Source organism: Lynx canadensis, chromosome B1, assembly GCF_007474595.2.
Source record: "Lynx canadensis isolate LIC74 chromosome B1, mLynCan4.pri.v2, whole genome shotgun sequence".
Classification (NCBI taxonomy): domain Eukaryota; kingdom Metazoa; phylum Chordata; class Mammalia; order Carnivora; family Felidae; genus Lynx; species Lynx canadensis.
The window spans coordinates 138,013,931-138,027,043 of NC_044306.2; the positions used below are offsets into that span (position 1 = coordinate 138,013,931).

Below are 13,113 nucleotides of genomic sequence, written 5' to 3' on the forward strand. Positions count from 1 at the left end.
TGCATGATAATAGAAAATAATTATTTACTTAAATGGAATGAATGCAGTAGATATTTGAGTGCTTACTATGTGCTATGCCTAGTGATAGGCACTGGGGATAAAAACATGAATAAGACACGTTTTTCACTTCAAGCAGTTCAACAGGGAAGTTAGACGTAAACATTAAGAATTGCCCTACAGAATCAAGACAGTTATAGGTGGGTTGATGAGCTCAGCTGTGTGTTGGGGACACTGTATACAAAGGCTGTTCTTGAAAGATCTTAACCTTAAAGGTGGTTTGGGTCTTAGCTGTGGGTGAGCAGTGGAGGTAATACTTGCTTTGAGGTAATTTCTCGATTGAGGTAATACTTTACACAAAAGGGGAAAAGTGTGGCCCTTTGAGGGAACTATATTGCTCTGGTAGTGTGAGTGGTGAGGGTACGAAGGTTAGAGAGAAGGTTTTATTATCTGCAGGGGAGTTTGCATTTTATTGTTCTAAAAGACTTTCTGTGGCTTCCCATTGCTTCTAGAGCAGTGATTTCCTTGTCTGTATATTGGGATCACCTGGGAATACCTGGTTTGTGTTCCTAGAGACTTTTAATTGGTATAGAGTTTGGCCTGGTATCAGGATTTTTAAAAGCTCTCTAAGTGATTCTAATGGGTACCCTAGATTGAAAACGACTACTCAAGGTTAATATGAGATTTGCATGTTTTTTCTTTTTAATTTTTTTTAGAGAGGGAGAGAGAGAGCAGCACACAAGTAAGGGAGAGGGGCAGAGGGAGAGAAAGAGAAAGAATCTCAAGCAGGCTCCATGCTTAGCACAGAGCCTGACTCAGGGCTCAATCCTGTGATTGAGATGATCAAGAGTCAGACACTGAACCAACTGAACCAGCCAGATGCTCTAAGATTTGCATTTTTAAAAAGATGATTCTTGTGGCATTATGAAAGACAGTCTGGAAGAGAGACCAGTTAGGTTAGTGATTCTCAACCATGTATGAACTTTTGAAAACACCCTGGAGACCCCTTGAAAAAACTTATGGCTGGGTCCTACCTGACTCCATAAATGAGGATCCCCATAAATGGAGCCGAGGTATTAGTTTTAATATTTTAGTTTTAATATTTAGTTTTAATATTTTAAGATTCATAAGTATGGGCCAGGGTAGAAAATCACTAAGTTAGATTATTCCAGTACTTTAGGTTTGAGCTAGACTAGTAGCTAAGGGGCTTGGGAAGAAGAGATGTGTTAAAAGAGGTTTAAGACATAATATTGGATGTCAGGGTCTTAGGGAGGGGGAGAATCTAGGATGACTCCTAGGTTCCTGACTTGATTAACAGAGTAGATGGTGGCACTGTGGACTGGTAAGTCTGGTATATGGGCTATATCTGATTTGCATACAGATAGGAACTAGCTTTATTTTTCTCTCATCCTTGACTTAAGCTATGCCATCTTGGATCTTCCTTCCCTACATCTTGACAAGAGGTTATTTTTAACTATAAGAACAAGCCTTATTTTGGTGATTAAATTCACAAGTATGAAAAGTCTAGTCAAAGACTTAAATCTAGTTTGAAAGCTTCTCCCCTGAATTCAGACCCAATCATGACTCAGGGACCATATAGTCAAGAAGGGGAGTGTGCTCTGTTTCCTTCACTTTTCTACCTCCTCCCCGTTTTTGCTTTTGGCTTCTGATTGGAAGGAAGATTAGAAGAGAAATGACAAAGACTTCTGTGACCAGGACTGTTGTAATGTAGCTGCCAGTGTAGCAGGTGTCCAAGTGTGGACATTTACAGTTGTGCATTTAGGAAAGTTTTTGAAGATCCCCATGGATATGTCCCCATTGCCCACTTCTTTGTTGAGAGTGTGGTACACACTCAGGCTATCTTTGGCAGTTTCTCCTGGCTGTCTCTTACCTCCTGTAGTCTGCCCTACGACCTGGTACTGCAGTGTACCAGGCACATGCAGCACAGTGTAGCAGAGGCACATGTCTTTGGCCCATTAAGACGCTTTAGCCCTTCTGCAGCATCTGTTTGCCTAATGGGAAACCTATTGAAGAACCCACTGGTAGAAGTACAGCTTGACTAACTACTGTCCTCCTTTTCCTTGCTCTACAATTTTGACAGTTCCATCTAGCCTCTTGCATTCAGAATTCTTTAGGCTGGGACCAGTTTCTGTGTTCACATATGTCCTAAACTCCTGCAGGTATGTGTCAGGTTCTCCCAAGAAATCTCTTCCTGCATCCATTTCTGGTGGCTAGACCAAGATAAGCATTCTTATCACTACCAAAAAGTTTATTATAGTGTGTTGCTAGCCAAAATTGAGATGTCAGGTTTTTCCTTCTTCTAGTTATTACTTAGTCCATCCCAGAGGTTTTCTTGGAGAACCCCTGCCTTTGTTCTTATGGAGGTATAGTCTTCTCTACATTTATAAATTCACTTCTTTTTTTTTTTTTTTAATTTTTGAGAGAGAGAGAGAGACTGAGTGCAGACGGTTGAGGGGCAGAGAGAGAGAGGGAGACGCAGAATTTGAAGCAGGCTCTAGGCTCCAAGTGTCAGCACAGAGCTTGACACAGGGCTTGAACTCATGAACTGTGAGATAATGACCTGAGTTGAAGTCGGATGCTTAACCATCTGAGCCACCCAGGTGCCCCTACTTCTATTTCTAATCTGTTTGGTTTCATTTCCTCTTCTTTTCTTTTTGTTTTTTCAATTTCATTTATTTATTTGTTTTTAAATTTACATCCAAGTTAGTTAGCGTATAGGTGCAACAATGATTTCAAGAGTAGATTCCTTAATGCCCCTTACCCATTTAGCCCACCGCCCCCCACAGTAACCTTTGTTCTCCATATTTAAGAGTCTCTTCTGTTTTGTCTCCCTCCCTGTTTTTATATTATTTTTGCTTCCCTTCCCTTCTGTTCATCTGTTTTGTATCTTAAAGTTCTGATATAAGCGAAGTCATATATTTGTCTTTCGCTGACTAATTTCACTTAGCATAATACCCTCCAGTTCCATCCATGTAGTTGCAAACGGCAAGATTTTATTCTTTTTGATTGCCGAGTAGTACTCCATTGTATATATATATACCGCATCTTTTTTATCCATTCATCCATCGATGGACATTTGGGTTCTTTCCATATTTCAGCTATTGTTGATAGTGCTGCTATAAACATTGGGGTGCATGTGCCCCTTCGAAACAGCATACCTGTATCCCTTGGATACCTACTAGTGCAATTGCTAGCTTGTAGGGTAGTTCTATTTTTTAGTTTTGTGAGGAACCTCCATACTGTTTTCCAGAGTGGTTGCACCAGTTTGCATTCCCACCAGCAGTGCAAAAGAGATCCTCTTTCTCTGCATCCTCGCCAACATCTGTTGTTGCCTGAGTTGTTCATGTTAGCCATTCTGACAGGTGTAAAGTGGTATCTCATTGTGGTTTTGATTTGTATTTCTTTTTTTTTTTTTAACATTTATTTATTTTTGAGACAGAGAGAGACAGATCATGAATGGGGAAGGGTCAGAGAGAGAGAGGGAGACACAGAATCTGAAACAGGCTTCAGGCTTCGAGCTGTCAGCACAGAGCCTGACGCGGGGCTCGAACTCACAGACCCTGAGATCATGACCTAAGCCGAAGTCGGACGCTTAACCGACTGAACCACCCAGGTGCCCCTGATTTGTATTTCTCTGATGATGAGTAATGTTGAGCATTTTTTCATGTGTCGGTTGGCCATCTGGATATCTGCTTTGGAGAAGTGTCTGTTCATGTCTTTGGCCCGTTTCTTCACTGGATTGTTTTTTGGGTGTTGAGTGTGGTAAGTTCTTTGTAGATTTTGGATACTAACCCTTTATCTGATATGTCATTTGCAAATACCTTCTCCCATTCTGTCGGTTGCCTTTTAGTTTTGCTGATTATTTCCTTCACTGTGCAGAAGCTTTTTGTTTTGATGAGGTCCCAGTGGTTCATTTTTGCTTTTGTTTCCCTTGCCTCTGGAGATGTGTTGAGTAAGAAGTAGCTGAGGCCAAGGTCAAAGAGGTATTTGCTTGCTTTCTCCTAGAGGATTTTGATGGCTTCCTGCCTTACATTTAGGTCTTTCATCCATTTTGAGTTTATTTTTGTGTATGGTGTAAGAAAGAGGTCCAGGTTCATTTTTCTGCATGTCGCTATGCAGCTTTCCCATAGCTGGTCCAGTTGAAAGGTCCAGCTTTCCCAGCACCATTTGAAGAGACAGTCTTTATTCCATTGGATATTCTTTCCTGCTCTGTCAAGGATTAGTTGGCCATACGTTTGTGGGTCCATTTCTGGGTTCTCTGTTCTGTTCCATTGATCTGAGTGTCTCTTCTTGTGCTGGTACCATACTGTCTTGATTACAGCTTTATAATACAGCTTGAAGTCTGTTTGGTTTCATTTTCAACAGGCAGGAGATGGATGATAGTGATGCTGTCTCTCAGTAAGTCTGCCATGGATGCCTTTGTCTTCCTTTTTAGAGTGTGAGGATTTATCATTTGTAGTTCTTAGCCTTGACCTCACTTCACCCAAATTTTGAGATAATAGAAAAAATTCCATTATCCTCTTAAACTAGAAAGGAAATATAGAGAGAATAATTGGTTTGGGCAAAGAGATGTTGTTTAGTTCTTGCAGATGTTTGTCATTGAAGTACTCATTGATAGCTAAAGTAAAATGTCCTTTAGGAAGCTGAATATAGGCAGTGACTAAAACTATGCATATAGATGAAATCAACCAGGGACCATGAGGTTGTGTGTACAGATAGAAGAAAGCAGGACTGAACCACAGAAATATTAAGAGTTATTAAAAGAAAAGGAGTCAATGAAAGAGAAGGAATGATAAGAGGTAGTAGGAGAAACCAAAAAAAAAAAAACAAAAACCAAAAATAAAAATACTGGAAAGAGAAATGACTTCAAGAATGCTCTTGGGCTATAATTTTAAATACCAAGAAAGTCAATTAAGAAAAAGACTGAAAAGTAAAGCTTTGCCCCCATTGGTCAAAAGTGGTCAAAAGGAAACTCCCAAGTATCCACCTTTCCCTACCTGCCAACACTCAACAATCTTACCACCATCTGCCTTGAATAGCCAGGACTTCTCTCATTATTTATCCCGATTTACATTGGGTACCATCCAAAGGCCCAGACTCCTACATCACCTTTTATCTCCCACATCTGATCTCCTTAAGGTTGTCAGTATCTTCTGTCCTTGTTCTCACTTATCCCCAACTCTTGAACTACTTCCATTGTGCTCTCTCTGGAGTTCGTATCAAAATAATCCCCTAAATCTTCAATCTCTTCGCTGAATGTTCTTTTTATCTTGTTCTAACAGATACCCAGCTCTCCCCTACAAGACTGCTTCCCCAGCAGATCTCTTAAATGATGGCCATTTTTTCCTCCTTCAGCCATTAGGCCACTGATCCTGCAGTGGAGGGGTCGGACTACATGTTTTCCTTCCTTCCTCTCATTACTATCTGAAAACTGTTCTCACTTTCTTCTCCATCTTTGACACTAATGTAACCAGGTTTGTTATGGGAAGTCAGGCAAGTCTTAATATTTTCTCAATTTACTTGATACTATAGTTGTCTATTATTATAGGACGTATTTCTTCCATTATATTTATTTTGTAAAGTAATCCTCAGTTCTCTACAAAGTATTTATTAGACATGTAAATAACCACTATACCAATGCAAACGTGATTCTGCATGGTTTACTTTCTTCTTGCTTTAGATTTTAGCAAAGCTGTTCTCTACTTTCTGACATTTAATGTGTGTTTTGTCCTGTAATCTTATTCTTACCTTAAGTAATATTTTTTTTCATGGAATATTTGGATTTATTTTAGAAATGCAGTATGATTTATGGGGCGCCTAGGTGGCTGAGTCAGTTGAGTGTCCGTCTCTTGATTTCGGCTCAGGTTATGATCTTGTGGTTTGTGAGTTTGAGCCCCACATCAGGCTTTGCACTGACAGTATGGAGCCTGCTTGGGATATTCTCTCTCTCTCTCTCTCTCTCCCCCTCTCTCTCCCTCTCTCTCTCTCTCCCTCTCCCTCTCCCTCTCCCTCTCCTTCCCTCTCTCCCTTTGCCTCTCCCTCTCCTGCCCCCGTCCCCTGCTAGCATGCATGTGTGCTCTCTCTCTCAAAAAGAAGTAAAAACATTTTTAAAAATGCAGTGTGGTTTAACATTCAAAAATCTATCCATTGAATTCACAACAATTAATAAGAAAAAAGAATAATTTTATGAATATATACAATACATCTCAATACATGTGGAAAAATGCTGATGGTAGCCAGCCTCCATTTTGGTTAATAATACTTGAAACAATAAAAATAGAAGGATACTTTCATAATTTGAAAAGGGGGAAATACATCAGACTTCATGTTATGGTGCAGTGTTGAACAAGGATATCCACTTCCAACACGTGTTCAATTCTTTTTTTTTTTTTTTTAATATATGAAATTTATTGTCAAATTGGTTTCCATACAACACCCAGTGCTCATCCCAAAAGGTGCCCTCCTCAATACCCATCACCCACCCTCCCCTCCCTCCCACCCCCCATCAACCCTCAGTTTGTTCTCAGTTTTTTTTTTTTTATTTTTTTGTTTTTTTCCAACGTTTTTATTTATTTTTGGGACAGAGAGAGACAGAGCATGAACGGGGGAGGGGCAGAGAGAGAGGGAGACACAGAATCGGAAACAGGCTCCAGGCTCTGAGCCATCAGCCCAGAGCCTGACGCGGGGCTCGAACTCACGGACCGCGAGATCGTGACCTGGCTGAAGTCGGACGCTTAACCGACTGCGCCACCCAGGCGCCCCAGTTTGTTCTCAGTTTTTAACAGTCTCTTATGCTTTGGCTCTCTCCCACTCTAACCTCTTTTTTTTTTTTTTTTTTCCTTCCCCTCCCCCGTGGGTTTCTGTTAAGTTTCTCAGGATCCACATAAGAGTGAAACCATCTGGTATCTGTCTTTCTCTGTATGGCTTATTTCACTTAGCATCACACTCTCCAGTTCCATCCACCTTGCTACAAAAGGCCATATTTCATCTTTTCTCATTGCCACGTAGTACTCCATTGTGTATATAAACCACAATTTCTTTATCCATTCATCAGTTGATAGACATTTAGGCTCTTTCCATAATTTGGCTATTGTTGAGAGTGCTGCTATGAACATTGGGGTACAAGTGCCCCTATGCATCAGTACTCCTGTATCCCTTGGATAAATTCCTAGCAGTGCTATTGCTGGGTCATAGGGTAGGTCTATTTTTAATTTTCTGAGGAACCTCCACACTGCTTTCCAGAGCGGCTGCACCAATTTGCATTCCCACCAACAGTGCAAGAGGGTTCCCGTTTCTCCACATCCTCTCCAGCTTCTATAGTCTCCTGATTTGTTCATTTTGGCCACTCTGACTGGCGTGAGGTGATACCTGAGTGTGGTTTTGATTTGTATTTCCCTGATGAGGAGCGACGTTGAACATCTTTTCATGTGCCTGTTGGCCATCCGGATGTCTTCTTTAGAGAAGTGTCTTTTCATGTTTTCTGCCCATTTCTTCACTGGGTTATTTGTTTTTCGGGTGTGGAGTTTGGTGAGCTCTTTATAGATTTTGGATACTAGCCCTTTGTCCGATATGTCATTTGCAAATATCTTTTCCCATTCCGTTGGTTGCCTTTTAGTTTTGTTGGTTGTTTCCTTTGCTGTGCAGAAGCTTTTTGTCTTCATAAGTTCCCAGTAATTCACTTTTGCTTTTAATTCCCTTGCCTTTGGGGATGTGTCGAGTAAGAGATTGCTATGGCTGAGGTCAGAGAGGTCTTTTCCTGCTTTCTCCTCTAAGGTTTTGATGGTTTCCTGTCTCACATTCAGGTCCTTTATCCATTTTGAGTTTATTTTTGTGAATGGTGTGAGAAAGTGGTCTAGTTTCAACCTTCTGCATGTTGCTGTCCAGTTCTCCCAGCACCATTTGTTAAAGAGACTGTCTTTTTTCCATTGGATGTTCTTTCCTGCTTTGTCAAAGATGAGTTGGCCATACGTTTGTGGGTCTAGTTCTGGGGTTTCTATTCTATTCCATTGGTCTGTGTGTCTGTTTTTGTGCCAATACCATGCTGTCTTGATGATGACAGCTTTGTAGTAGAGGCTAAAGTCTGGGATTGTGATGCCTCCTGCTTTGGTCTTCTTCAAAATTACTTTGGCTATTCAGGGCCTTTTGTGGTTCCATATGAATTTTAGGATTGCTTGTTCTAGTTTCGAGAAGAATGCTGGTGCAATTTTGATTGGGATTGCATTGAATGTGTAGATAGCTTTGGGTAGTATTGACATTTTGACAATATTCTTCCAATCCATGAGCAGGGAATGTCTTTCCATTTCTTTATATCTTCTTCAATTACCTTCATAAGCTTTCTATAGTTTTCAGCATACAGATCTTTTACATCTTTGGTTAGATTTATTCCTAGGTATTTTATGCTTGGTGCAATTGTGAATGGGATCAGTTTCTTTATTTGTCTTTCTGTGGCTTCATTGTTAGTGTATAAGAATGCAACTGATTTCTGTACATTGATTTTGTATCCTGCAACTTTGCTGAATTCATGTATCAGTTCTAGCAGACTTTTGGTGGAGTCTATCGGATTTTCCATGTGTAATATCATGTCATCTGCAAAAAGCGAAAGCTTGACTTCATCTTTGCCAATTTTGATGCCTTTGATTTCCTTTTGTTGTCTGATTGCTGATGCTAGAACTTCCAGCACTATGTTAAACAACAGCGGTGAGAGTGGGCATCCCTGTCGTGTTCCTGATCTCAGGGAAAAAGCTCTCAGTTTTTCCCCGTTGAGGATGATGTTAGCTGTGGGCTTTTCATAAATGGCTTTTATGATCTTTAAATATGTTCCTTCTATCCCGACTTTCTCAAGGGTTTTTATTAAGAAAGGGTGCTGGATTTTGTCAAAGGCCTTTTCTGCATCGATTGACAGGATCATATGGTTCTTCTCTTTTTTTTTGTTAATGTGATGTATCACGCTGATTGATTTGCGAATGTTGAACCAGCCCTGCATCCCAGGAATGAATCCCACTTGATCATGGTGAATAATTCTTTTTATATGCTGTTGAATTCGATTTGCTAGTATCTTATTGAGAATTTTTGCATCCATATTCATCAGGGATATTGGCCTGTAGTTCTCTTTTTTTACTGGGTCTCTGTCTGGTTTAGGAATCAAAGTAGTACTGGCTTCATAGAATGAGTCTGGAAGTTTTCCTTCCCTTTCTATTTCTTGGAATAGCTTGAGAAGGATAGGTATTATCTCTGCTTTAAACATCTGGTAGAACTCCCCTGGGAAGCCATCTGGTCCAGGACTCTTATTTGTTGGGAGATTTTTGATAACCGATTCAATTTCTTCGCTGGTTATGGATCTGTTCAAGCTTTCTATTTCCTCCTGATTGAGTTTTGGAAGAGTGTGGGTGTTCAGGAATTTGTCCATTTCTTCCAGGTTGTCCAATTTGTTGGCATATAATTTTTCATAGTATTCCCTGATAATTGTTTGTATCTCTGAGGGATTGGTTGTAATAATTCCATTTTCATTCATGATTTTATCTATTTGGGTCATCTCCCTTTTCTTTTTGAGAAGCCTGGCTAGAGGTTTGTCAATTTTGTTTATTTTTTCAGAAAACCAACTCTTGGTTTCGTTGATCTGCTCTACAGTTTTTTTAGATTCTATATTGTTCATTTCAGCTCTGATCTTTATTATTTCTCTTCTTCTGCTGGGTTTAGGCTGCCTTTGCTGTTCTGCTTCTATTTCCTTTAGGTGTGCTGTTAGATTTTGTATTTGGGATTTTTCTTGTTTCTTGAGATAGGCCTGGATTGCAATGTATTTTCCTCTGAGGACCGCCTTCACTGCATCCCAAAGCGTTTGGATTGTTGTATTTTCATTTTCGTTTGTTTCCATATATTTTTAAATTTCTTCTCTAATTGCCTGGTTGACCCCTCATTCGTTAGTAGGGCAACACGTGTTCAATTCTACTGCAGGTCTGAGTTAATGCAGTATTGCAAGAAAAAGAAATAAATGACATAGGGTTTCAAAAGAAAGTAAAAAATTGTTACAAATTACATACCATTATATGCATGTAAAATTTAAGAATCTGCTATGAACTGTTAGAACTAACGTATAAATTTAGCAAGGTGATTAGATACACAGTCAATATTTAAAAATCAGTATTTATAGACCATTTATATTAAATTTTTTTAATGTTTATTTTTTGAAAGAGAGAAAATAAGCACTAGCAAGTGGGGGAGGGGCAGAGAGAGAGGGAGACAGAAGATCCAAAGCTAAGAGCACAGAGCCCGATGCAGGGCTTGAACCCATGAACAGAGAGATCATGAGTCGAAATCAAAATTCGGACACTCAACCGAATGAGCCACACAGGTGCCCTGGGACCATTTATATTTAATATAATTGTTGATATGGTTGGATTTTTACTAGTTATTTTCTTTTTGTCTCATTTGTTCCTTTTGTTTTTTAACTCTTTTTTTTTTTTTTTGCATTATCTCCACTATTGGCTTATTATAGTTTAAACTTTTAAAAACTTATTGGTTGCTCTAGTGACAAATACTACATTTTTGACTTATAACAGTCTACTTTTATATTTATGTCACTTCATGTAGGATAAGAACCTTACAATAGAGTACTTCCAGTTCTTTTTTCCTATCCTTTATAAGCTGTCATTGTTAAACATTTTACTTTTACAGGTTATGAACTCCATAATACATTTTTTGTTTTTGCTTTACACAAAATTACCTTTTAATACAATTAAAAATAAGCAAGTCTTATTTATTTTCATTTTAACTGTATCTTACACAGTTCCTTTCTTTCTGTAGGCCCCAATCTTAGTTTGGTATAAAATTCCTCCCTAAAGAACTTTCTTTAGGAAAATTTAATATTTTTAGGAAAATTAAAAAAAATTTTAAGGAAAATTCTGCTGACGAGAGATTTCTCAGCTTTTGTTTGCCTGAAAAAGTCTTATTTTGCTGTTACTTGTTAGAAAGATATTTTCATTGGGTAAAAAATTCTAGGTTGGCAGTTTTCCCTCAGTGCTTTAAAAATGTCACCCCATTGACTTCTAGAGTGCATAGTGTTTGGTGAGAAGTAATGCCGTAATTTTTGTCTTTTCTTCCTTTGTATATGTGTCTTTATTTTCTCTACCTGCTTTCAAGATTTTCTCTTTATACTTGGATTTCTGTGGTTTGACTATTATGTATCCATATATGTGCTGTGTTGTTATTGCTTTCTTCTTTTAAATACACATTTATCTTGATTTTAAACCATCTTGGATCTATGATTTATTATATTTTATTTTATTTTTGTTTGGCTATTATCTCTTCATTTATTTCTTCTACCTCATTCTTTCTCTCTTCTCATTCTATTTTTTTAATTTTTTTTTAGAGAGAGAGCATGCATAAGCAGGGGAGGGGCAGAGGGAGAGGGAGGGAGAGCATTTCAAGCAGGCTCCATGCTCAGCGTGGAGCCCAGTGCAGAGCTTGATCTCATCGCTGTGCGATTGTGACCTGAGCTAAAATCAGGAGTCGGAATCTCAACCAACTGAGCCACCCTCTTCTCATTCTAGAACTCTAGTTTCATGTTATTTTAAAGTGCTTATCTGATGGTTGCAACATCTAGGTCATCTCTGAATCTACCTCTTATTTTATTGGAATGGCTGTCTGGACCTTTTTAAAAAAAAAAAAAAGTTGCATTTTTAAAAAATGTTTATTTATTTATTTTGTGAGAGAGAAAGTGTGAGCAGGGGTGGGGTGGAGAGAGAGAATGCCAAGCAGGCTCCATCCTCAGCATAGAGCCCGATGCAGGGCTTGATCCCACAACCGTGAAATCATGACCTGTGCACCTTGACAGGTTTCGGTAAAAAACATTTTTGACATAAGCCCTAGAAACAAATGACTGAAGATTATTAAAACATTTTGCTTGTAACTCACATTGATTTCAGTTTTTTTTTCTCTCTACTAAATTAAAGGAGGACCTAAGTGAGTTTTCAGATCATCAAGAATAATTTTTGGAGGTAGAATACAATTTAAATTTTGGTATAAAATTCAAGAGAAGTTCAGAATATTAATGTATAGTAGTATAGTAAATATTCTTCTGTTCATGTATACTTATATGTGAAAATAATGTTTTTCAGTGTTTATAACCAAAATAGGAGTAGAATTGGTGCTGAGCTCTCACTCTTGCAATATTATAATATTCAGCCGTGGATACATGAAGTAATGAATCCTGTCATCCATCTGAATAAGAGATACCTCCCAATAAAATCTTTTTCATTTGTGATAATCACAATTTATAATATATTTGTGTTGCTTTAAGTATATACAGTAATTATTAACTCAATCCAAATTATATATATATAATATATAAATAGTATTGGTTTCAGAAGTAGAATTCTATGATTTATCACTTACATACCCCACCCAGTGCTCATCATAACAAGTACCCTCCTTAATACCCATTACCCATCTAGCCCATTTCCCACCCATCTCCCTCCATCAACCCTCAGTTTGTTCTTTGTGACAAGAGTCTCTTGTGGTGGTTTGTTTCCCTTTCTTCTCTTTCTTCATCCCCTTCCCATATGTTCATCTTTTTTGTTTCTTAAATTCCCTATGAGAGAAGTCATATGATATTTGTCTTTTCTCTGATTATTTTGCTTAGCATAATACATTCTAGCTCCATCCATGTGGTTACAAATGGCAAGATTTCATTCTTTTTGATGGCTGAGTAATATTCCTCTGTGTGTGTGTGTGTGTGTGTGTGTGTGTGTGTGTGTGTGTGTGTGTGTATACACACCACATTTTCTTTATCCATTCATCAGTCAGTGGACATTTGGGCTATCTCTATAGTTTGGCTCTTGTTGATACAGACAAAATTATTTAATGCTCAGAGCTGTACAAAAAGGGTAATAGGAAATAATGTTTTCAAAATTTCAATTTATATACATCTTTTTATTTCAGAGAATTTTAAAAGAATTTCAAGCATAAAAATGTTACACTAGAATAAAGTTTTTAGAGGATATGGAATTAAATACGAACTCACAGAGGAAAGGGAATAATGTAAATTTCCACCTGCTTAAGAATGGTTTATTTATGTTTTAAAAAATATAATAGATACTG

At 38.3% G+C, this 13,113-nt stretch overlaps 1 protein-coding gene across 5 annotated transcripts in view; it reads left to right on the forward strand.

The window, feature by feature from the left end:
* The window catches only part of LIN54 (lin-54 DREAM MuvB core complex component), a 74,875-nt gene that overhangs the window by 26,658 nt on the left and 35,104 nt on the right, over positions 1–13,113 (forward strand). The window lies entirely within an intron of this gene.